The sequence below is a fragment of the Lissotriton vulgaris genome, chromosome 3_1 (genome assembly GCF_964263255.1).
Source record: "Lissotriton vulgaris chromosome 3_1, aLisVul1.2, whole genome shotgun sequence".
NCBI classification, from domain to species: domain Eukaryota; kingdom Metazoa; phylum Chordata; class Amphibia; order Caudata; family Salamandridae; genus Lissotriton; species Lissotriton vulgaris.
In genome coordinates, this window is record NC_141689.1 from 2,030,696,350 (window position 1) to 2,030,721,788 (window position 25,439).

At 45.5% G+C, this 25,439-nt stretch overlaps 1 pseudogene; it reads left to right on the top strand.

The window, feature by feature from the left end:
- The first annotated feature begins 408 nt into the window (after nt 1-408).
- Nucleotides 409-25,439, top strand: part of LOC147728765 (nuclear receptor subfamily 2 group E member 1-like) — a 32,652-nt pseudogene continuing 7,621 nt past the window's right edge.

Consider the following 25,439-nt stretch of genomic DNA (forward strand, 5'->3'; position numbering starts at 1 on the left):
TTTAGCAGCATTGAAGACTTTGCCTTTGAGTTTGAGAGTGAGTGAGGGGTGGGGTCGGGTATGTAGCTTGAATACTGATTGACAGGTGGTTCAGCTTGGCCTTTGGGTGAAGTGCGCATGTTGCGTTGGATGGGTGCCTTGCACTGTCTAGCCCGATATGCACACTTAAAACCTTGCCAGGCTGAACAATGTTAGGAGCTGGGGTTTGCAGCTGCAGCCCCAAGTCTCCGAGGCAGTGATCCTCCTTGTGCTCTCATGCAGTTTACTAGCATAAACAGCAAGGGAGCAGCGTCTAGATTGACTCATTAGGCATGGGGGGTGGGTGGAGTACTGAGCTGCTCACTCCATGCACTCTAAGAGCCAGTACGTCACAACGGATAAGAGCGCAGGGGCAGCTCGAGAAGCGGCATGGCTTGTGATGGGAGGCATGCAAACATTGGCAAATGTCAGTGCAAGACCGCTCCTCCTGACAGTAGCTTGCTTGGATTTCTCAGTGCGGAGCAAAAGTCAGAAGGAAGATGGCGACCTCCTTCCCTCTGCTGCAGCCCAAAAAAACATAGCTTTCTTGGGGAGGGCTGCGCCAGCCATGTGAAGTGTCAAGTGTTCCTTACAGAACCAGAGCTCACTTGCAGGAGAACCTCGAAGTGCTCCTGACGACCTCTGCCTTCATCCAATACCTGCCTTCTTTTTACTGGCTGCCACTGAGGGACCAGTTGTTTTAAGAAAACAAGGGAACCCAATAAGGCCTTCGGACCGTGGGTTAAGTAACTTATTTCAAGAAACAAGGGTCCTAAGGATTTAAATATAGCAATAGAATAATAATATAGACTTCAATCAGTACTATATGGTTTCAACACCCAGCCGGGCGTGAGTTTATTTAAGGAATGATGTAAAATCTTGTTGGACCAAGAGGGACCAAAATCAGTGGTGAGATAGGGTACAGTCCTGTACCTATCCCAAAAGATTAGAAAGAACAGAACAAGGTTTAAGATAGAAGAAGGGAGAAGGTTTTTTCAGGCAGGAAACAATTTTTGAGCCAGAGGGTGACTTGCAAATACAATAGAAATTTTTCAACAAATTCACCCTGCAGTGTAAACAATTACAAGTATACATATTATATCATATGTTACACTGCATAGCGCGTCGACGTTTCGATCCCTAAAGGCTCATGATAAACTGGGACCATCATCAGGACAGTTTTACAATTTATACCTGCATTACAAATGCGAAAGCCTTTTTAAAATATTGTGGAACCCAGATTGTTAGGGAATTGGCTTGCGACTTTTAACAGCTATACATGCCTTGAAGCTTATATTGCCGCATGGGGTTGAGGGTGTTTCTACCGACCGAGTAAGTTCAGAGCCGGTGCCAGACCCAGGATGCTAGCGCTACTGGGATGTAGACGCATGCACTCCGAGGGTTTGTGGTTTCAACAGGAAGGGAAATGGTTCCTGCCGATTCGGTAGTCCGATTGCTTGCTACGTGCGAAGTAGCCGTGCAGGGGGAGATAAGCCGGGATACGCCGTGTCGGGGGAAAGGATGGCACCCACGAGACTCCTGGTAGCTGAATCCGAGCCACGGCGGGGTGGGGTGAAGCGCAATGGACTTCTACCCCTTTCCTTGCAGCGCGAGTCCGCCGCGCTGCAAGGAAAGGGGTAGAAGTCCATTGCGCTTCACCCCACCCCGCCGTGGCTCGGATTCAGCTACCAGGAGTCTCGTGGGTGCCATCCTTTCCCCCGACACGGCGTATCCCGGCTTATCTCCCCCTGCACGGCTACTTCGCACGTAGCAAGCAATCGGACTACCGAATCGGCAGGAACCATTTCCCTTCCTGTTGAAACCACAAACCCTCGGAGTGCATGCGTCTACATCCCAGTAGCGCTAGCATCCTGGGTCTGGCACCGGCTCTGAACTTACTCGGTCGGTAGAAACACCCTCAACCCCATGCGGCAATATAAGCTTCAAGGCATGTATAGCTGTTAAAAGTCGCAAGCCAATTCCCTAACAATCTGGGTTCCACAATATTTTAAAAAGGCTTTCGCATTTGTAATGCAGGTATAAATTGTAAAACTGTCCTGATGATGGTCCCAGTTTATCATGAGCCTTTAGGGATCGAAACATCGACGCGCTATGCAGTGTAACATATGATATAATATGTATACTTGTAATTGTTTACACTGCAGGGTGAATTTGTTGAAAAATTTCTATTGTATTTGCAAGTCACCCTCTGGCTCAAAAATTGTTTCCTGCCTGAAAAAACCTTCTCCCTTCTTCTATCTTAAACCTTGTTCTGTTCTTTCTAATCTTTTGGGATAGGTACAGGACTGTACCCTATCTCACCACTGATTTTGGTCCCTCTTGGTCCAACAAGATTTTACATCATTCCTTAAATAAACTCACGCCCGGCTGGGTGTTGAAACCATATAGTACTGATTGAAGTCTATATTATTATTCTATTGCTATATTTAAATCCTTAGGACCCTTGTTTCTTGAAATAACTGAGGGACCAGTGGCTCTTGGTGCAACAGTGCTGGGCCCCTCTCTTTGTCCTGGGTCTGGCTCAGGAGAAGGTGGATTTTAACACTACACACCTCAGCACCCAGTTGAGACAGATCCTCCTGAACCAATCTGATAATGAGGATAAAATGCTTGCCCCTCTTGGTGTGTTGTTCATAGAATGAAGAGTTTCACGGGCAAAATGTAGAGCTTGGACCTCTGTGCAAAAGAATATGCATTCCCCAAGGGTATTGCTCTCTTTAATCCAGGTAGGAGCTACCGAAATATTTATAGTGCAAAGCAGGCGCAAACCTGAACAAATAATTGTACTGGAAATGTTAACCTTGCTTATGCATCTGTAGAGGAGGATTGGTGTCACTACAACGCATGCTTTTACATCGCATGCCTTTACAACGCGGTTTTTACCACGCAGTCCATTACAACGCATAATGCTTTTAGGCGCTGGATAGTGAATTATTTAATTTACTATTCCAACTCCAGTCCCCGTGGATAGCAGGGAAGGTGTTGGATAGTAAATTAAATATATTCCCTATCCTAGAGCGCCACCCAGCGCAATGCGTTGTAATGGTATGCGTTGTAATGGTTGCGATGTAATGGTAGTGCTTTGTAAAAAATGCGTTGTATGTGATGTTCCCCATAGAGGATGTGCTCACATCATAAAAACACTGGATATACTTCATACACAATGTATATATTTTGACACGAAACGAGAAGGACTTTACATATAAAATGTGTGTTTATTTTGCAATGTGACTGTAGATATCACAGTGTAGCACGTGTGCCTGGATCCTAAATCCATGCTACAAAAATATGTATTTAGACATCCAATACTAGTCGAGGGCGGGCCATTAAGTTAGTATAAATGGATTGGGTTAAACGCCTGCTGCTGGTGTCAGAGCACAGCCTCAACAACACAGATGTTTATTCCCTACTCAGCCCTCCATCCTTCTGGGGATTGCCCACCCTCGATTAGTAATGGGAGTGAGCCAACAAATTAGCAGTAAGGGCTGAGCGAAGGTAATGGTACTGAGTAATAAAACGAAGTAGTGACGAACGTAGGCTCTAAAAATCATTAAGATGACACTGCTGCCTAGATCAGCAGCAAAGTCAGGACTCCTCCAAAGTTCTTTGGTTTCATTAGCCACGTAAGTGATTTGCCCTGAAATCACAAGATGTTAAGCCACCGCCGAGATTCGAACCCGGAGGTTCAGGTTCTAGCGCCGGGACACCCCCTCGGGGGTAGCTGCGCGCTCTACAAACTACATAAATAAATAAATAAAATAAATAAAACCAGGATTCCCAGTTCCTGAGTCCGGCGGTTCTGGCCGCTGCGCCACACACTCTCCCTTCGTATGAGACGCAGGCGGCAGTTCTTTTTGGTGCTATAAGTAACACATATCCCATGTTATTACCAAACTGATACATATTTTTATCATCAACTTTGAAAGGATATGTGGCTGAATTATTCCTAACACTGTAACCTTCTGGGACTGGCTGTGTGTGGGCATCCGTTTTTTTTTATTTGTGCTGCTGGTGGTGCATTAACTTTCAGGCATATTACTAGATTTAAATCTGAAATAATCAGGTTTCACAGAGCTTTCTGCATTCAGTGGTTCACTAACTCTTTGACTTTGAAAATAACCCTTGACCTGCTCTGAAAACAGGTGTCTTTTTTCCAGTATGACTCTGTGAACATTAAAGTACTTTGCTGCAGCATACAATGTGTTCAGGTTACAAATACGTTTTGGATGGCCAGGCATGTTAGAAGCTGCTCGTCAAACTGTTTTAAAGGAGCTGAGGTGAGACAAAGCACCATTTTAGATGACTGAGAGCGTGTGTGTGAATATGGTGACTGGGGCTGCTGGATGCTCTTTCTGCATTGTTGGACTGGATTCTCAATAGCCGGTAGCTCTTAAAATCGCAAAGTGCAATAAGCGAATATAGGGGCATATTACCAAGCAATAGCGATAATTATCGCTATGCATGGTTAGCGGCTAAAATTGTATCGCCGCGCTCCGACGATTTTTACCGCTGAGATACCATGATATTATCAAGGTTTTTCTCAAAAGCGGTAAAAATGCTGCAAAATGCATGAATATCGCTGAAAAATCAGCGATATTCATGCATTATCGTGACAATGCTCTTAGCCATGTTATCCACCTTCCATTGGATAACATGGCTAATAACTGCTCTGGCCAGGTGTTAACTTTTGGAGATATTTGCGCTTAGCGCGAATATTTCCAAAAGTAAGGCTTTGTTGATAATTGGAGATAGCGAAATTAGCGACTGTTTCCAGTCGCTAACATCTTGGCATGCCCACTTTGCATGTCATTAGCGATAAATATCGCTGACATGCAAAGTGGGCCCCAAGATGATCGCTATCTCCTATTAGCTGTCGCTAACTGGTGTTAGCGACAGCTAGGTAATAGGGCGATAAAATTATCGTCGCTTTAGCTGGAAAAAGTCCTGCTAAGGCGGCGATAATTTTATTTATTTTATTTATTTGATTTGTATAGCGCGTTATAGCCACCGGGGCCTCTAAGCGCTGGTTGTCCAAATTAACTAGTAGGGCTGAGCATATTACTTGATCTTAGAGTGCGCTTAGTGACTGCTCCATGCTTGTTTGAATAACACAGTTTTTAGCTTTTTCCTAAAAGTTAACAAATTGCGTTCCTTCCTAAGATCTGGGGTCAATTTATTCCACAGAGCCGGGAGTGTTTTAGAGAAAGCACGTCCCCCTACCGTGGCCAGTTTAAATCGGGGTTGGGATAGGAGAGTAGCATCCGAAGAGCGTAGAGTCCTGCTCGGCGTGTAGAGGGAAATTCTGGACTTAAGGTATGTTGGTGCATTCCCGTACAGCGTCTTATGCACTATACACAGTCCCTTGAAAACTACTCTCTGCCGAATTGGGAGCCAATGAAGCTCCTGCATCAGCGGGGATGAGTGGGTCATCCTAGGTTTCTTGTAGATCAACCTGGCCGCATCGTTCATAACCCCCTGTAGCTTATCCAGCAGCCGCTGGGGTAACCCTATGTACAGGGAGGTTCCATAATCCAGTCTGGCCAAGATTGTAGCTGAAACCACCTGTTTCAGGGTGGAGAACGATAGCAGCGCCGATATTTTTCTCAGTTGCCGCATTAAACCAATGCAGGTTCCTACTACAGTCGTGACCTGTTTTTCCATGGATAGTTTCCCATCCAGGTACAGACCTAAACTTTTGACTGCTACCGCTGGTTTCGGTGGTGCACCCAGCTCTACCGGCCAGAAACTCTCGTTCCAGGGGTTGCCCGTGATGGAAATGGGCAACACTTCCGTCTTATCCGGGTTAATTTTTAGGGAGTTTTTAGACATCCAATTAACCGTGGCTTTAAGTATGTCCTGTAGCCTGGTAGACGCTCCTGGACCTTCCTCTAGCCGGATGATAATCTGGGTGTCATCAGCGTAGTTATAGACTAGGCAGTCCATCCTGTTCAGGAGTGCAATCAAAGGCTGCAAATAGATGTTAAAGAGTAGGGGCGACAAAGCAGAACCCTGTGGGACCCCGCAGGTAATAGGCGCGGAGGTGGAAAGCAGGTCCCCCAGTTGGACTCTTTGTGTCCTGCCCTGCAGGAATGATGCAAGCCATGCCAGGGCTGTACCTCTGATACCAAAAGACCTCAACCGCGACAGAAGTTGTTCATGACACACGGTGTCAAACGCCGCGGAGAGATCTAATAGTACCAGGGCACTAGGTGTTTTAGTATCAGCCCGGCTCCTCAATTCATCCAGAATTGATAGCATGACTAGTTCCGTGCTATGGTTAGCACGGAACCCTGCCTGATTGGCCTCTAACAGGTTGTTACTGTCAAGATGTTTTGAGAGCGATACCAGCACATGCTGCTCAATTACCTTAGCCAGGAAAGGCAACTGGGAGATGGGACGAAAGTTCTTTAGACACTTAGTGTCCGAGCCAGGTTTTTTCAACAAAGGGATCAATCGAGCCTCCTTAAATGCTAAAGGGACCTGTCCTGTATGGAGAGAAGTATTCAGTAAGTGCAAGACTTCTTCTTCCATGGCCGGAAGGGCTAGCTTGAATACTTCCGGCGGACATGGATCCACCAATGAACCGGATTTAACTCGGTCCGTGATCTTAGTCAGTTCCTGCTGTATAATGAAAGGGAACTCAGCTAACGGAGTGAGAACTGGCGGAACAATATAACCAGGTGGGCTGGGACAGTCGAGGGTTATAGTTGCAGCGATTTCTCCCAGAATGTCAGAGATCTTACTCACAAAGAAGTCCTGGAACTTCTGGCAATCTTGTTGGGTGAACTCAGTGCTTTGCTCCTTGTTTGTCCTGAGTTCTGACAGAACCCGAAAGATTTCCTTCTGTGGATTCCTAGCTGCCACTATTCTCTCCTCGAAAAAGGCCGCCTTTCTGGTTTGAATGGCTGATTTGTAGGACGCCAGGGAAGACGTATAGTCTTTCCTAGCAGTGGCGTCATATTTCTTCCGCCACGCACGTTCTTTCCTCCTCACCCCACGTTTCATGTCACGTAGGGAGTCATTATACCAAGGGGCCCCAACTCCCCTGTCCACCTTCTTCACCCTACGAAGGGGTGCCACCAGCTCAATGGCTCTCCCCAATTTGTGGTGGAGGTGTCCGCAAAGGGCATCGACATTAGCGCCCTGCTCCTTTAGTGGCGGAGACTGTTGTAGGAAAGTCTTCATTCTCTCTCCATCAAGATTTCTCCATTTCCGGGCCATTTTCCAACCTTCACCCAGCTTGGGCGGATGGCCGTTCAGAGGGATTTTACATTTTATTAACGAGTGATCAGACCAAACGCATGGCAGAATCTCTGTGGCGTCCTGGGCTGGCATAGTAGTCCAGATTAAGTCTAGCATGTGTCCCTTCTCATGGGTCGGTCCATTCACCTGCTGAGTAAAATCTAAGGAGGAGGTTGCCTCCTCAATTAATAATGCTTGACCTTCTTTAGGGGATTTCTCCCAGTGGTAGTTAAAATCTCCGACGACAATCAATTTATCGTATCTCGACCGCAAATCCTGCAGCAGTCTAATAAACAGCACAGGAAAGTCCGGCGAAGCCCCAGGCGGGCGGTAGATCACCAGAAACACCACACACGCCGCCCCCTGTCTAAGTTTGACTCCTAGGATCTCTGCGCCCCCCATGGTTTCTGATAGAAATCTTTCAGCGCGGAGACGAGCTTGATAGAGGAGAGCTACTCCCCCTCCTTTTTTGGCTCCCTCCCTATTGAAGTGGAGTGCCAAATAGTTGTCTGGTAGCGCCGCCACTAAATCCGGCACAGAGCAATCTTCCAGCCACGTTTCCGTGAGTGCAAGGGCATCCAGCTCTCCGTCTTCCAATAATGAGAAGACCTCCAGCTTATGTCCCTGCAGCGAACGCGTGTTCAGAAGGCCGAACTTTAACACCTGGGCTTTTGCGTGGCGCGCCCGCGCTGTGGTAGTCCTAGGAGAACGCAGCAAGCCCTCTCGAGCCAACGCATGCATATAGCCCTGGGCAGGTTGGGACTTACCGCAGTTAAGCTCCATTAGATCACCTCTGGTGTACGACAGAATTGGACCAGGGGTTCTGGCCCCGGGCCCCAGATGGGCAAAGATGGGCTCGCCTCTGGCGAGCCTCCGGCGTGCCTATGGCGCGCCCGCTGCGCGTTACCGCTGCGCGTCATCAGGGAACGTTTAAGTAGCACCCAATCGTGCTATGGCTCTGCAACAACAAGAGCTAAACCGCCAACAAAGATGGCGTCCCTTTTCCGGCACTTCCCCTCCCAAGATGGCGATGGCGTCTAATCCCCAACTAACGAGCCGCCAAACAGCGGTGCAACTTCCAGAAATTAAATGTGGGTATGTCCTAAAGCCCCGCTAGTCATATACACCTTCCCAGACTTATTTAAAAATATACGCACATAAAAACGCACAAGATCGCGCTGCAAGCGCCGAGCATGTAGCGCACTTTAAAAAGGATTCTCAGTTCGATAAATGTCCACGGGTCAGTAGCAGTCAATGGCAGTAGTTGGAAATAGTTTTAAACAAGACGCGCCGCAGCAGCAGAGTCTCAAAAGATGCCTCGCCTGCACTAGCGCTTACCTGGACAGAACGAGCGCCTGCCGTAGTCCACTTAAGTAGCACCCAATCGTGCTATGGCTCTGCAACAACAAGAGCTAAACCGCCAACAAAGATGGCGTCCCTTTTCCGGCACTTCCCCTCCCAAGATGGCGATGGCGTCTAATCCCCAACTAACGAGCCGCCAAACAGCGGTGCAACTTCCAGAAATTAAATGTGGGTATGTCCTAAAGCCCCGCTAGTCATATACACCTTCCCAGACTTATTTAAAAATATACGCACATAAAAACGCACAAGATCGCGCTGCAAGCGCCGAGCATGTAGCGCACTTTAAAAAGGATTCTCAGTTCGATAAATGTCCACGGGTCAGTAGCAGTCAATGGCAGTAGTTGGAAATAGTTTTAAACAAGACGCGCCACAGCAGCAGAGTCTCAAAAGATGCCTCGCCTGCACTAGCGCTTACCTGGACAGAACGAGCGCCTGCCGTAGTCCACTTAAGTAGCACCCAATCGTGCTATGGCTCTGCAACAACAAGAGCTAAACCGCCAACAAAGATGGCGTCCCTTTTCCGGCACTTCCCCTCCCAAGATGGCGATGGCGTCTAATCCCCAACTAACGAGCCGCCAAACAGCGGTGCAACTTCCAGAAATTAAATGTGGGTATGTCCTAAAGCCCCGCTAGTCATATACACCTTCCCAGACTTATTTAAAAATATACGCACATAAAAACGCACAAGATCGCGCTGCAAGCGCCGAGCATGTAGCGCACTTTAAAAAGGATTCTCAGTTCGATAAATGTCCACGGGTCAGTAGCAGTCAATGGCAGTAGTTGGAAATAGTTTTAAACAAGACGCGCCGCAGCAGCAGAGTCTCAAAAGATGCCTCGCCTGCACTAGCGCTTACCTGGACAGCGCCAGGTAATGGCCCTTGGTAATATGCCCCTCAATTATTTTAACATTCAACAGTTTAATGACTACTATAGCTAGATAGATACACGCTGTGCATTGCGCTAAAGAAGTGCTTTATGCACCCATTCTCCCATACACATATCCATACATTCAACCTTTCATCAAGAATCTCAATCTGTTCACCCCTCCACTAGGGATCCACCCATGAATCCACCTCTTCCATCATCCTGTCCATCCATCTTGCCACCAAAACTATTCGTTTGACCATCCATTCACTCATCAATCCGTATGTCATCTTTCCATTCACCAAATTATTCATCCTTCAACAACACCATCTGTTCCACTAGCCAATTCATCCACCCATGCACCCCTTCCTTCCTGCATCCATCTATTTGCCCCACAACCTCATCCATTCGCCCATGAAATTGAACTATTTGCACTTTAATTTTTCAAAAATGTCCCAGGGCAGAACCCCCTTCCCCCAGATTTCCCTTATAAAGACAGAGCTCGCTGTGCTCGCTCGCTTCAGGGCACTTATCACACATTTTTATGACTCACCACATTGAGATATCACCAGCCGCCCACTGTCTGACTGGCTGGTATGTAGCAGGATTTAGCGCATCACAAAACCTCCTAAGCATCCACCTAAGATGCCTGGGTTCTTAATATTTTCTGATTGTCTAAAACAAGAAATGCCACATTCCAAATTCATCACTCCACAATGCAAGTAACAGATTGTCTAGACACTGTGGTTATGCCATTCAGTGAGGCCCAAAGCCCTAATCAAGAGGCCCTGGACCATGATTTACTAAAGGAAGTGCTGATCTGTCCATTACGGCAGGAGGTTCAAGCTCAGGAATTTATAGCATTGCCTTCATAAACTAGTGGGTCCAAGTTTTAGTGAAAATAGAGACTTTGAAGACAATCATCCATATGTTGATCCTAGGAGTCTTTAATGTCATTTTTCACACTCTGACGCATAATTGCATGTGCAGATACCACTGCACCGTGAATTTACTTGATGCTATGTAAAAAAATATTAAGGTTAGACTTTATCATTATCCATAAAAATGCAAACAGGGCCCATGTTACGAATAGGGTGTGTGAGAAATTAGTTTTTTGATTGAGGGAGGTGAAAAAGTTTCTCAAGCAAAAACCACAATCCCTTTCAGGGTGAACTACAAAAGTCGCTAAATTAACTTATGCTTAACCCCCTGGAGGATAGGTACAAAAGCAGTCAAGTGTAACTTATTGGCAAATGTGTAAAGTATTTATGAAGCACACAAACATTAATAAAGTAAAAACGCAGCACAATAAAAGAACCCAAACTAATAAAAAAAATAGAACAACTTTTAATAAGTAAAATGTGCCCAACATAATAAAAATCCAATCAATAGAACTAGAGAATCGCAATGTGAAAGGTTTAAGTGAAAATAGCGCCAAGAAGCAGAATGCACTAACTGCGGGTATTGAATCACTCTAAAGTGGGGCAAAGTCACAGGTTCAGGCTGACTGCAAAGAAGTTCTGGACGGATACAGAGACCAGTTTAGTCCTGCTGAAAAAGTTAACTTCTCAAAGTCTGGTGCACAGAGCTCAACACATCAGGATTTCACAGGAGAGGCTCAACAACTGCCAGCTGAGTGTCCACAACATTAGGGGGCACCCCTTGGGAGTCGGGAACCCACCACAGCAGAGGCCAGTGGGACTGAGGAAAGTCCCTTTGCAGGTCCAGGCAGGTCTTGTTGCAGATCCATTCAGGCCTAGTTGCAGCAACTCATCTGGCCAGTTGCACGGAGGCCTCTGAAGCTTGTTGTGTCTGTAGCTGAGAACAGGAGGTCAGCCAACGGCGAATGGAATTAAGAAAAAAATTGGGATTGACTATAAAAATAATCCAGTTTAATGGGTGCTGCACATCAAAAGATTCTAATTAATTTTAGGAAATGGTGTCACCGGGTTACAATGGACAAACAAATCGTATAGATGCTTGTATTGGGGCTAATGATTGGTGCAACCAACACAAATTACTCATAGATAGAAGATTAAGGTAGGTGAAGAACTTTTATTCACACCTCAGCCAGCCAGTAGTCTCCAGAGACCCCTGCCACCAACTCCCGCCACATTCATCATCCACAGAAACATTCTACAAATAAGGTTGCTCATGATGAATGTTCAATTGTCACTATAACTACCCCTCAGGCATGAGAGGAACATCATTACAATTGGCTTGCACAGTGTTCTGCTCTGGGTGAAATTCCCAAGAGAGAGAGGTTTATTCGTGTTATTTCTAGACCCTAAGAAATTCTACCAAGCTTGCTTTCACAGTTTCAGAAGAGGACGTTGCCTTAACTTGTCAGAAAACAAATACGCCCACCAGTCCAGATGCTGTTTTTGTGGACTAGTTTCAAGCTGACCTAAAAGTATGGATCCCATCCTTTTGGAGTTTATAATACTCTAGCAGCCTTCAATATTGTCCCAAGATCTTGGAATAAAGGTACAATTGTTCCTCTACAAAAAAAGGTGATAGGTCGATCGGTCAATATAGCCCTATGTCATTATTAGATGGTGCAGGGTCATTTTATGGCTGTGTTCTATTGAACCAAATCCATGTGTGGCTTGAGCAGATGATATTTTCACAAACCTGAAGCTGGGTTTAGGAGAGGTTTTTGCATTTTTTAGTCAGCTATGAGACTCCAACTCATTCTCACTGAATACAGTCAACTGGAGAAAGATCCATTATCAATTACGTTTGCCTTCAAACTGGTAGCAGGAGGAATTATGATGTTCTCTAAAAATCCACAGTCTTGATAGTGCCCTTCTAGCGGTTGTTAGAGGCTTACTCAGCAGTACGGCAAGAATTCACCATCAAAAACTGCAATTCATTATCTTCGCAGATGATGCTTTGTTACTGCCCAGGACCAAGAGCACTGTGCATAAGATGATGAGGGGGGTTGTTGAATATTGCACTATGAAACATCCAACTATAATTGTCACTAAAACTAAAGTTATGATTCTGAGACTTAAAACGCACTTGATGAAAACATTAGACATTTGTGGACAGTATACTAAAAGAGTGCGTTGCAGACATTTATGGTAAGCATATTGAAAGAGTAATTTTTACTATTTTGGAATTCATTTCGAATCTAAGTTTATTGCTAAAACAAAGAGAGAGCACTACTACCCTTTTGAGACAAGCTGCTGCTGCATTAAAGTGTAAATCAAGGTTGGGAGGCCAGCCAATTACCACCATACTACACATGTATAAAATAAAGGCTATTGCAACCGCCCGGCTATATAAATGTGAAATCTCTAGAAAGAGACAAACTTTCTAAGGTCCCTCCTGAGCTCAGGCCAAGGCATGCCCCAAATCCTTCTTCACCTCAAGCATTGCATACATTCAGGAAGTGTTGAAATCAAGGTGCGTCCCCTTCTTTATTGGTTGCGGTTAGGCAAGTATTCTCATGCTGAGGTCTACAGTAATGCTATGATATTTTTCCTAAATATTTGTAAAAAAAACAATTTTAGCCAATAAAATGTCTTTCTTAGTAAAATAGTCTTTGAATTACTCTTGTATCCATCTCCCATTATATGTTACGTTTATAATCTGGTCTTTGACATTCTCAATGATTCAGCTACAGTCCTTCCAGAGTGAGGAAACAGAAATTTTAGGTAGCCAGTGTGTCCCCTCCCTCGCACCCTATTCCCGTACCTATGCCCCATGTATGTCCATGTTATCGTGTAATTCCCTTCCCGTGCCTGTCATAATAATGCCCCTGCGTTTCCGTTTAATGTTAGCATGTCAGTTATTAGGCCTTCCATGTATGTAACGTTAATTCCGCACTGAGGCCTATGTTGCCCATGCATTTACATGGTACGCTTTTAAATATTGCGAAGCACACGTTTTTGTGGCTCAGCCGAGCCAGGCCCTGAATTCAGGCTCCGAGCCTCTTCTGTCTCTGAAAGCTGCAGTTTTAGGTATGCATCCCTGACCTCTACCTTACTCCCTGCCCAGCCGAGAGGTGCCCTGCCTGGCCTGCCTGCAAAGATGGTATTTTGCCTACCGTTATCTGCTCAGCCTCCGCAAAAACACATTCCAGTCTAGTGAAATAGGTAAACATATTTCCACCTGCAGAGCATAGGGCCTAGCCTTCCTGTCTCCACGCAAGTGATTTACTGAACCCGTTGCCATAGTAGGCCCATGGTCCGCGCAATGCACGAAGAAATATATGCACACACTAGCATTTAGTGATGAACGGTCTCTGCTCGAGAGACCTTTACTTCAGACAATAAATCCTCCAAACACAAGATATCAGATATGCCAAAGGTGCAGGTCGTTCTGACATCCCAGACTCCAGACTCCTCTACTAGTGCTAAAGTCAACCCCCCAGCTCTCCCCAGTTACACGTCAATTTCACGTCATGATCAGTTACGCGTACATGCAGGGTAAAGGTTTCTGCTGACACTGCAGACTCCCTCTATGCATCCACCCACCTATGACACTCCTATGACTCCTCGAGTGCACACCCTTGTGTACGCCTCTTTACACGCCTTCTTTTACGCCCATATGTTCTTATCTCTCTCTTTTCACTTGCTCCGCCTGGAGTGTTACGCCTACTGTACTCATTGAAATTGTATGGTTTTACTATATATAATGTGTGATGTTAATAAAACGTTAGATATCCCTTCCTGAACCTTAGTGGTGATGGAACCCGATTCTCAATGACTCGAGTCATCTTAATTAAAGCCCTTATGACTCAGATACCACGGACTCTGCCTCTCATTTTATGAGCTATTCTTATTGTTATCAATGTATGGAAAAATAGTCCCGGTAATTTTATTTACCACAAAATTCTGGCGCCCGAACAGGAACGAGTCCCCTTCCCCACGCCCCGGCGATGTAAGCGCAGCCCCTGACCCCTTCTACAGCCGTGACAGGCCCCTTCTGTGCACATCCGCGGGTTTTCCTGCTAACTCCCTCAGGCCCACGGAGGAGACGGAGACTGCGACCAGGCCTCCACACGAGGCGGTGAGGATTGCGGACTGTCCCGACCAGAGCCCAAGCCGAAAGAGCAAGGTCCGAGGTATCCGGAGGCCCACCTGTTCCGAGGCGCATGCGTAGCAGCAAGAAGCCGTAGCAGTCCAGTCCAGTATCGAGTTTCCGAGGCCTTCCGGTTTGCTTCCCGGTGAGTACCGTTGTGGGGAACGCATATAGACGGGTTCATTTATCTGAGCCCGGTCAAGACGGGTCTGGGTACACAGATCCGGTAAAGACGTGTCCATTAGGTGGATGCGGTATGACGTGTCTCTTTAGGAGACCGGTATGACTGTACTGTTCTAGCAGTACATCCAGTATTCTAGTGTTGTATTTCGAGATTTTCAGAATTGTGTTATTCTATGTACCAGGTAGTATCTGTTCGTAATGTTTTAATATCGTGGTATGAATGATTGTTTGCAGTCTATTATTGTGCTTAATGTGTTTTCGTTCAAGCTAGTTCAAACATGCCACTGTTTTTGAAATTACGTCAGATAGGAACCAGGAAAGGGATACTCGAAGAAGCAGTTCCCGTCCCACCTAGGGACACTCCCGGACATTTTATGTATCATAAACATGGCTTAGATGCCATACTGTACTTGGATTTATGGGTAGATTACACTAAAGATCTGGAAGAGAAATATAGATGGCCTGTCTCAGGGACATGGGAAGCTGATTGCATCATGAGAGTAGAGGAAACACTGTGGAAAAAGAAAGCCAGACAATCCCAGAAAGATGCCATAGAATTGTGGCGTAAAGAAGCGCATAGAAGAACAGAGAAAGAAATTAAGAAAGCAGAGAGAAGTAGAGAAGCATCAGAAAAAGCCCAAGAAAAAGAATTACTAGAAGAAGGTGAACGAGTTAGAGCAGAACAATTAGATAGACAAAGAAATGCCCTTATTAAAGGCATGTATCCCCTTCTCGCCGAGGGCCTACCTAAAGTGACCTCGGAAGTGTCCAGTAACTTGCCGCCACCGCTGATCCCGACTAAACTCCGTAGTCATAAACAGACCGCAGCAGACATTTTTCTTTCTTCCTATTTAGATGGCGCTGCTCCAGAATATGTAAATGTAAATGTACCTCCTACTAATCCTCCTCCCAACCCTGTTAATAACACGAATCCCCCCACTGTTCCGCCTGCTACCAACCCCCCTCCGAATCCTTTTCTCCCAGCACCTGTAGCCCAAGATCAACCTGCATTACCAGCGACAACGCTGACAGCGACAGCACTGCCAGTAAAAGCTGATTCAAGCCTAGGCGATACCAGTTTGGGAGCATCGGGAGGGGGGCCCTCTCGATATACACTGAACACCCCACCACCGTTAAAACGATCATCACTACGAGATTTAGCACTACAGCACACGCCAAAAGCAGCTACATACGCATCCCTTAGACAGTTCCTTACTGATTGTATATATGATCCAGTACCAGGGGAGGGTTCAATGCTCATATACTCAATACGATTAAGACGCGTTGCAGACTATTTGCTTATTCTACCAGGCATGAAGGACCATTTAGACAGAATATACCACTTCATTAGAACGGGGGAGGGACCAGAAAGTATTCACAAGGCCATGGCACATAGAAAAGTGGAGCTTCAACGTATGCTCTTACAGTTTTTGATTAATTGTTTGATCAGGGAACAAGACCAGCCAAATAAAGAAGTAACTAAAGTCATGACAAACTGGAGTGACAACATAGCTGCTGGTAAACATGATAAACAGAGTTGTGTAGAAGCAATGTACAAAAAATTCGTAAAGAAATTGTTGAGCTACACAAGAAAGAGCAGGCCGAGAAAGAAGCCGAGAAAGAGGATGATGAAGTCTCAGAGGACGATGATTTAGCAATTGAGGACACAAGTAAAATACATTACATAGGTAGGGCAAGACCTTTTGATAGACCCATACGCCTAGAATACAAGAAACGTTCTCTTTCCCCCATACCAGAACAATATTCCCTTGAACACATATTCCAAGCCACTAACCAAGCATTGAAAAAACGAGTAGGGAGTAGCGAACTTAGTACTATGCATGAACAGGAACTAGCCCGGTCAGCAGTACAATGGGCTGGCAATTCTAACATGTATAAGGACGATATAGTAGCGCAAACATTTTTGAGTCTTCCTCCGGAAGAACAGCGTTTAGCTGGCATTTACATGATTCAACATCTCATCACACTGTACGAAGGTCAGCATTCTGATCCGGGTCCCCTATATAAATTATTGGACGATTTACTCCTGGAAAGATGGAGAGGCCTAGGTACCGAATTAATTAATGTCATACTAGAACAACGACATAAGTACATGACTTTCCTGACCCCGCATTTTGTTCCTGTTCCACACCGAGAAAGAAAGACTTTTTACATAGATAGACAGAATCCTTTACGAGAGGTTCATCCCGTTAGAACTGACGCGGGTGCGCTTCAACGAGTATTTGTTTACACACCGTTGACAAAAATGGAATTATTGGAAATAAAAAATTACTGCCCTGTCATGATAAAGACCCGGCAGGGTTCCACCATGAATTAAAAGACATGCTCCGTATGGGGGAGTATACATACGCGGATATCATTAAAATGTTGAAAGTACTGTTACCAGCAGGAATTTATGAAAAACTTAAAGAAAAAGAGTGGGAGGTGGGAGAGAAAAAGATTAACTGGACAGAATTAGAAGACGAAGATAAAACAAGAGCCCCAGGTATTGGTCTTTCGGAAATAGCTAAAGAATTACCCGAGCTATTGATACAGGTCTTGCCAAGATTATTGACTACCAAAAAGGAAGATTGGGATGCTATTTCAGCCAGCAAACAGAAACAAGATGAAGACACTAGTGATTTCTATTCTAGATTTGAAAAATGTTTTATTATTAATAGCGGCCTAAAGACAAGTAGTGAATTGTACCCACATCTGTTTGTGACCAAATTAGTAGAGAATTCCTTACCCCAGATTACAAATAGAGTACTGAAGGTTGAAAGTACTTGGCAAGCTAATAGCCCTTCCCAAATGTTACAAATGTTACAGTACCACCAGAACCGAATTAGAGAAGAACAGGAACACGAAAAGAGACGTATGAAAGACACGAAAATGAAAGTACTAGTTGCACAGTCAGTTCCAGCCGCCGATGGCCAGAGAAAGGGCGCGGCACCTGTCAAAGGGAACTGCAACTACTGCAAACAGCCAGGCCATTATATAAATGAATGTGCTGTCCTGAAACACAATATAGCTACAGGCAAGACGAAAGAAAGACCGCGTCCTCCTAGACAGGAACCCATCCCGCAGAACACGCAACCTCCACAGAACGCACAACAGACATTAGCTGTACCCCAACCCATAGCTGCCACACAACATGTCACGCAACAAAGGTACCAGTACGCACAGTCAGATTACCCAGATTATCAACAATATTCATGAAACAGCCTAGAGAGGGAGGTTGGCTTGCCCCTTATCGAGGTTCCTGTAGATCAAGAGGGTCCCTATGTACATAGTCACGTATTGGGGAAAGACAGAAAATTTCTGATTGACACAGGGGCGAGCAGAACTACCATCAGTCATGACGAGGTCCCAGGGGCACCCCTCTCAGGCTCACGGAATATTTCCCTGGGATTTTCAGGAAAGCCTATTGTTAACGAAGTGTCTAAGCCAGTTTCCCTAGAAGTTGGTCCATTGTCCCGCACTACCGACTTATTGCTTACGAAATCATGTCCAGAAAACTTGCTTGGTATCAAAACATTGAAAGAACTAGGAGCAGTGATTTGTTGTTCTCCGGAAGGAGTGAGATTGTTTTTACGTGATTTTAAAGGACATTATGTGTTGAGAGATTTTGATCCCAGACTTCAGAATGTACCACAGCATTTATGGGCGCAAGGCCCGACTGATGTAGGTTATATGCACATTACACCATACCGTGTCACACTCAAGCAAGGAGTTGTACTGCCAGGAATCGGACAATACAAGTTACCACCCGAGGCTGTAGTGGCCTTACTGAAAATTGTTGACAAACTCATTGCACAAGGAGTGGTTGTAGAAACTGACTCCAATGTATGTAATTCTCCTATCATTCCGATTCTTAAACGAACTACAGACTAGTGATTGACCTCCGAGAATTGAACAAATGTATAATACCCCAGTACCCAGTGGTCCCAGACATTTCTTCACTATTGACTGCAATTGATTCCGAAGCAGCGTTCTTTACTGTCATAGATCTTAAGAACGCCTTCTTTAGTGTCCCAATCCATCCGGAAAGCCAGTACCTCTTCGGTTTCTGTTTAAATGGCCGAAGCTTCAAATTTGCGAGAGCTCCTCAAGGGTTCACAGAAAGCCCTAGTATTTACAGTCAAGCACTGAAACGACAACTAGACAGTATTCACATGCCTACTGACACCGCACTGCTCCAATACGTTGATGATCTATTGATCACAGCACGGACAGAACGAGACTGTGATCATGCATCACTGACAGTCTTATATTTCCTGGCCGAGAAGGGGCACAAAGTGTCCCCTTCAAAGCTACAATTCTGTGCCCAGCAAGTGGTATACCTTGGACACTTGCTGTCTAAGAGGGGTAGACAGTTGACACCTGACCGCATTCAGTTAATTGCACATCTTCCACAGCCCAAGACACAAAAGGAAGTACGGGCCTTCATTGGCCTCACTTCTTACTGCACACAATGGATTCCTCAGTATGCATATCTAGCCAAACCACTTATACAGTTGACAACACAGGAGGCAGCGACTTCGACTGCCCTCCCTTGGACTCAGGAACATACACTTGCTTTTAATGAACTGAAGAAAGCCCTATGTCAAGCACCTGTTTTAGCGACACCATGTTACAGCAAACCTTTTACACTTTTTGTCACTGAACGCGATGGCACAGCATTATCTGTTCTCACACAAGATGAAGCAGGAAAACACAAGCCTTGTGCTTACTTTTCTAGTACATTGGATCCAGTGGCCCAGGCTCTGCCTGCGTGCCTAAAATCAGTTGCAGCAACAGCTCTAGCAATCAGACAAAGCGACTCTATAGTGTTAGGACATCCCCTGACAGTACAGGTTCCACATTCAGTGGAAGTTCTCTTAAACAGGACACAGACACAACACTTGACCATAGCAAGACTGACAGGATATGAATTGACACTGTTCCAGCCACACATAGAGATCAGACGTTGCAACATATTAAACCCTGCTACACTTTTATACTCAATCACAGCAGACCCTACACCACATGACTGTGTGGAAGTCATTAACACAGTGACGAAGCCAAGACAAGACTTGACAGACATTGCATTGCCCGATCCAGACCTGACACTTTATGTGGATGGTTCATGTATGAGAACAAACACAGGAGAATTAGTGGCCGCATATGCAGTAACCACCGATATTGAAGTCATAGAAACACAACGTATTGACATCTTGTCTGCCCAAGCAGCAGAGCTCATTGCTCTGACCCAAGCCTGCATACGAGCCAAGAACCTGAAAGTAAACATATACACAGATTCACAGTACGCATTCGGAGTCATTCACGACTTCGGTGTCCTCTGGCAAGAGAGAGGTTTTCTGACCTCCCATGGAGCCAAAATACAGCATGGTCCCCTCATTCAAGCTCTGTTAGATGCAATACACTTGCCTACAGCAATAGCCATCATGAAGTGCAAAGCACATATGAAACTCACTGACATTATTTCCCAGGGTAACGACCTGGCAGATCGAACAGCCAAACTTACAGCACAGACTCATACAGACATTCCAGCTGACACGACAAAGACTGAAGTGCCATCACTGATGAATTGCATGACAATCAGGGATCCCTTACAAGATGTACTCGACATACAGACACATGCCACTCCAGACGAAATCAAGAAATGGACTGAACAAGGAGGGGTCCAGACAGATCAGGGATGGATGACGAAAGGCAAAGCCACATGGTTTCTCCCCGACTCCATGGTTCAAGCTATTATTAATACAGCACATAGTCCAGCACACTTAGGAGAAAAAGCCATGTTAGACAGTATACAGAACATCTGGTTCAACAAGCATCTACGTGCAGCAGCGAAACAGAAAGTGCGTACCTGCATGATCTGTTGTCAGTTCAATCCAGGCAAAGGCATTCCCGTAGAACAAGGTGGATTTCATCCTCCTGACCACCCTTTTGAAGTCCTCCAGATGGATTATATTCAGATGGACAGATGTCGAGGATTCAAATATGTCCTCGTAGTTGTATGTGCCCTATCTAGATGGACAGAAGCATACCCAGTCCCAGATTACACTGCTGTGACCACTGCCAAGCAGTTGGTCCGTGAATTCTTCCCGCGATATGGCTTGCCCCGTGTTGTGTACTCAGATAATGGACAGCCATTCTCTTCTGAATTAATGAAACAAGTATCTCTCCTGTTAGGGTACCAGTGGAAGTTCCATTGCGTACGACACCCAGAGGCAGCAGGCCTCGTCGAGAGACATAATCAGACTCTGAAAACACGACTAGCGAAGGTCTGTAAAGAAAAAGGCGTGGATTGGATGGTAGCCTTGCCGGTTGCCCTCTTTTACTTGCGTATGGTAGCTCATTCCAGAACCGGACTATCTCCGTACGAGGTAGTTTTTGGTAGACCGCCATATATGTGGGGTACGCCTATGCCGCGAAAAATCACTGATGTTGACAGTAATATGCTGACAAATTACCTGGCTTCCTTGATGTCTGCACTACTTTCTTGTCGTTCACAGGTTGCCGCTGCCTTCCCCGACAACACCCAGGTGAAAGGCCACAAAATCGTTCCAGGAAATTTGGTTTGCATTCGCAACTTCGACCGTTCAAGCCCTCTGGAGCCCCGCTGGCGTGAGCCGAAGTTAGTCCTGTTGACGACGAGGATCGCCGTCAAGGTCGAGGGAAGGAAGGGCTGGATCCATGCCCACCACGTGAAGCGGTTTCATGGACTTGGCCCGGAAAAGGATTCTAAAGACTGTTTCGCGAAGGTTTCTGAGAACTGTTCCGATATTGACACTAAATTCTAAAAAGTGTAAATATTTTAATAGTCCCGTTTTTACATTTGCACTTATTTCCGCGTTCTCGGGTGCAAGGCTATATTGCACCGAGACACTCATTTTTCACCTTGCTCCTCCCGGTGTGGCAGACTAGGGGCTACAACGCGGGGATAGGCGCCATCTTGAAGGGAGGAAGGGTTGGCGGTCCAGTGGCAGGACGCCTCCCCACCCTCCTCTACAGAGTATAAATGTCAAGGCCATTTCGTCCGCGCAGCGGGCGGGCGCAGCGGGCGCGCCGGTGGCGCGCCGAAGGCGCGCCAAAGGCAAGCCCGTCTGCGCCCGTCCGCGCCGGACACGGGCCTAGGGCCCCCCCCCTGGCTCTAATGTACCTCAACGCCTCCAATACTCGCACTCTATGTTAATTGACCTCTGAGCCCAAACTACGGAAGAATGTATCAGGAATAATCCTGATAATATATCATCTTTACCCACACTAAACTGCAAGCACTGTCAGACCTCCATCCCCCTGCTAAATAAAGCGGTCGGTTGGGACAACGCTAAACAGATAACGCAAAAGTTCACCATAGCCCTTATCAACGTACGCTCATTGGTGAAACACAGGCAAGAAATAGCGGATTTACTTATTGACAGGAACATCGATATAATGTTCCTCACAGAGACCTGGTTGGACAAGGCATCAGGCCCAGACCTTGTGATAGCCGTTCCAACAGGTTTCAAATCGTATAGGCTAGATAGAACTGGTAAGAGAGGAGGGGGGATCGCTATAATTGCTCGTGATACACTAAAAATCCGTACCACAGCAATTCCTTCCACTACTTGCGAGGCCTTCCAATTTGATATATACCTATCACCCTCCCACAACTTCAAAGGTATACTACTATACAGGCGACCAGAAACCCGCCTAGGATTTCTTGAAGAAATCGCCACTTTTCTGGAAACTTTTGCTACTGATAAATCCATAACCCTGCTAGGAGACTTTAATTTCCATCTAGACTGTAGTGAAGATAAGGATACTATTGCCCTGCAGTCTCAAATGGAGGTCTTCGGTCTAACCCAATTGGTGAAGGGACCTACTCATAACGCAGGACACACACTAGATTGAATATTCACCAATCATGAGAATTTGGGGGTGTCTGATGTCCTGCCAATGACCTGGACCGACCACCACCTGGTCTTAGCTACGATACAAACTAACAAAACAGCTACCGGAACAATACCAGTACCAAAACAAGAAACATTCAAAGTATGGAGAGACATCAACATCCCCAGCTTTAAAGACGCGCTGGACAATTCAAAGCCCACGCTGTCCAATAACCCAGAAATCGCCACCAAACAATATCAAGCATGGCTGGACCAGGCCGTCAATGAATTAGTCCCTAAAAAAAGGATGTCTAGAAATAGAAAGTCCCCCTCAGCCCCATGGTATACAATGGAACTTAAAAAACTTAAACAACAATGTAGAAATCGAGAGAGACAATGGAGGAAAAACTATGACAACGGAAACAAAAAGATATACAAAGAGCTTCTAGCCCAATATAAGCTATTGATTATCGAAACTAAGAAAAAATTTTATACTGAGCAAATTGAAAGTGCGAAAAACTCAAACCAGAAGCTTTTTGAAATAACTAAACAGTTGGCCGGATGCGTCCCAGATTTGACCCCTCCATGCTCACAAAACTTCTGTGATTCACTGGCCACATTCTTTTTCAATAAAGTGAATGACATCTTCTCAGTATTCAATCTCGGCGATAATCAAAATATTGAAAAAATAAATACCCCTCCCCCAAGCAATAACTTATCCTGCTTTGCTGAATCACTGAAGACCAAATCCAGGACTTTGTCAAAACCATTAAATCAGGATCGGCTTTAGACCCCTGTCCTCTGAACACTCTTCGCCTATTTATGGACACGGTGACGCCAATTATAACCCAAATATGCAATATAATGTTCCGTACAGGCATTTTCCCCACCCAACTAAAAAAGACCTTATTAAAACCTCTCTTGAAAAAGCCCGGCCTCGATAAAGCCGACCTGAAAAATTACAGGCCTATAGCCAACCTACCGCTTCTCGCGAAAATAGTGGAGAAGGCCATGAACACCCAACTTACGGAATTCATCGAGCAATACAACTTGCTTGATGAAACACAATTTGGATTCCGCAAGTTTCATGGGACTGAAACCGCACTTATAAAAGCTGCAGACGATATCAGACTAATTAGAGACCAAGGTGGTACAGCACTACTGGTGCTTCTAGACCTATCAGCCGCCTTCGACACGGTTGACCATAAGATTCTTGTCAACCGTGTCGAAAAAATGGGCGTGCGAGGCCAGGCAAAAAATCTTCTGGCATCCTTTCTGACGGAGAGATCCCAGGCGGTGACCTTGGGTCAATTTGAATCGGCTGAACTATCTCTGCCATGTGGGGTACCTCAAGGTTCATCCCTTAGTCCGACACTTTTTAATATCTATGTGTCGGACCTCGCAAAGACCATCAAAGAGCACGGGATGAACCTTACCTCCTACGCAGATGATACTCAGCTAATCCTGGGTATCAGAAATGATGGAGAAACAGTAGCGGAGAGTTTCAAAGCAGGTATGCTGGCCATAGGACAGTGGATGGCAGCAAACTGCTTGAAACTTAACTCCGATAAAACTGATGTGGTCACTTTTGGCCGTCTCAGTCCTAGCTGGTCCCCAGTATGGTGGCCGCCATCTTTTGGAGCCGTGCCTGAACCTGCCACAAAAGTACGGAATCTGGGCGTCATCTTTGATGACAACCTAAATTTTATGGCACATGCCAATCAGACGGCCGCCACGGCATTCTACAAACTACGCCTAGTCAGGAAGATTCTCCCTTTTCTACCTAAAAATGTTGGCAAGACACTTGTCAGCGCCCTTGTTTTGTCAGCATTGGATTACTGTAATGGCTTGTTTGCCAGTGCCCAAGCAAGGGTCATCAAGAAACTGCAGGGAATCCAAAATGCGGCAGCCAGACTACTTTCAAACATCCCTAAATTCAAGCCCGTAACTGAGACCCTGAGAAGTCTTCACTGGCTCCCAGTGAGGAACAGAATTAAATTTAAGACACTGTGTATTGTCTATAAGTCACTTCACCACCAAGCGCCGCAATTTTTGAAAGACCATCTTGTCCCATATACTCCCTCCCGGACACTACGTTCAGCAAAACAAAATGACCTGGTTGTGCCACGGACCAGGCTGGTCAATTGGGGAGACAGACGTTTCTTAGTGGTAGGCCCCAAACTGTGGAACACTGTCCCGCAATCCATACGATCTAGCCCAAATCTGATATCATTTAGGAAAAAACTGAAAACCTGGTTATTTAATCTTTAAAAATTCCCACTTATCCATGATACCTTATAGGAGAGCATACATCAGTACAGCGCCGAGACGCCTGCGGGCAATTGTTTGCGCTTAACAAATGCTAAAAATAAATAAATAAATAAATAAATAAACTCCCTTTGCTAGAAAAAACTCCGCAACAGGAGTACAGGTCTAAGCTACGGTCTAGTAAGTCAGACAGCGTTTAATTGTTTAAGTCCCCCTCGGGTGAAGCGGTTAGACAGGTTCCTGACATGTATAAGACTGTAGACCCAAATAGTGAGAGAGATAGACAGAGTAAAATGAAAGAAAAATACTGCAAAAGCCTACGCAGTCGATGCATAGTTACTTTGATCATTATGTTTTTTTTAAGTATTTCGATTATATGTATAAGCTTGACGCTACATGTTTTCTTTCCTCCTCTTGGTTCACATGTACATTCTTCTTTCAATGACACTGTAGAGCACACATTCAGTGACCTGCCACCCCATGAACTATCATATCGACTAGCACTGCGCAACAACACTTTTATCCGTATGTTACACCATTCTCACCAGACCAGCAATGTCACGAATTGCT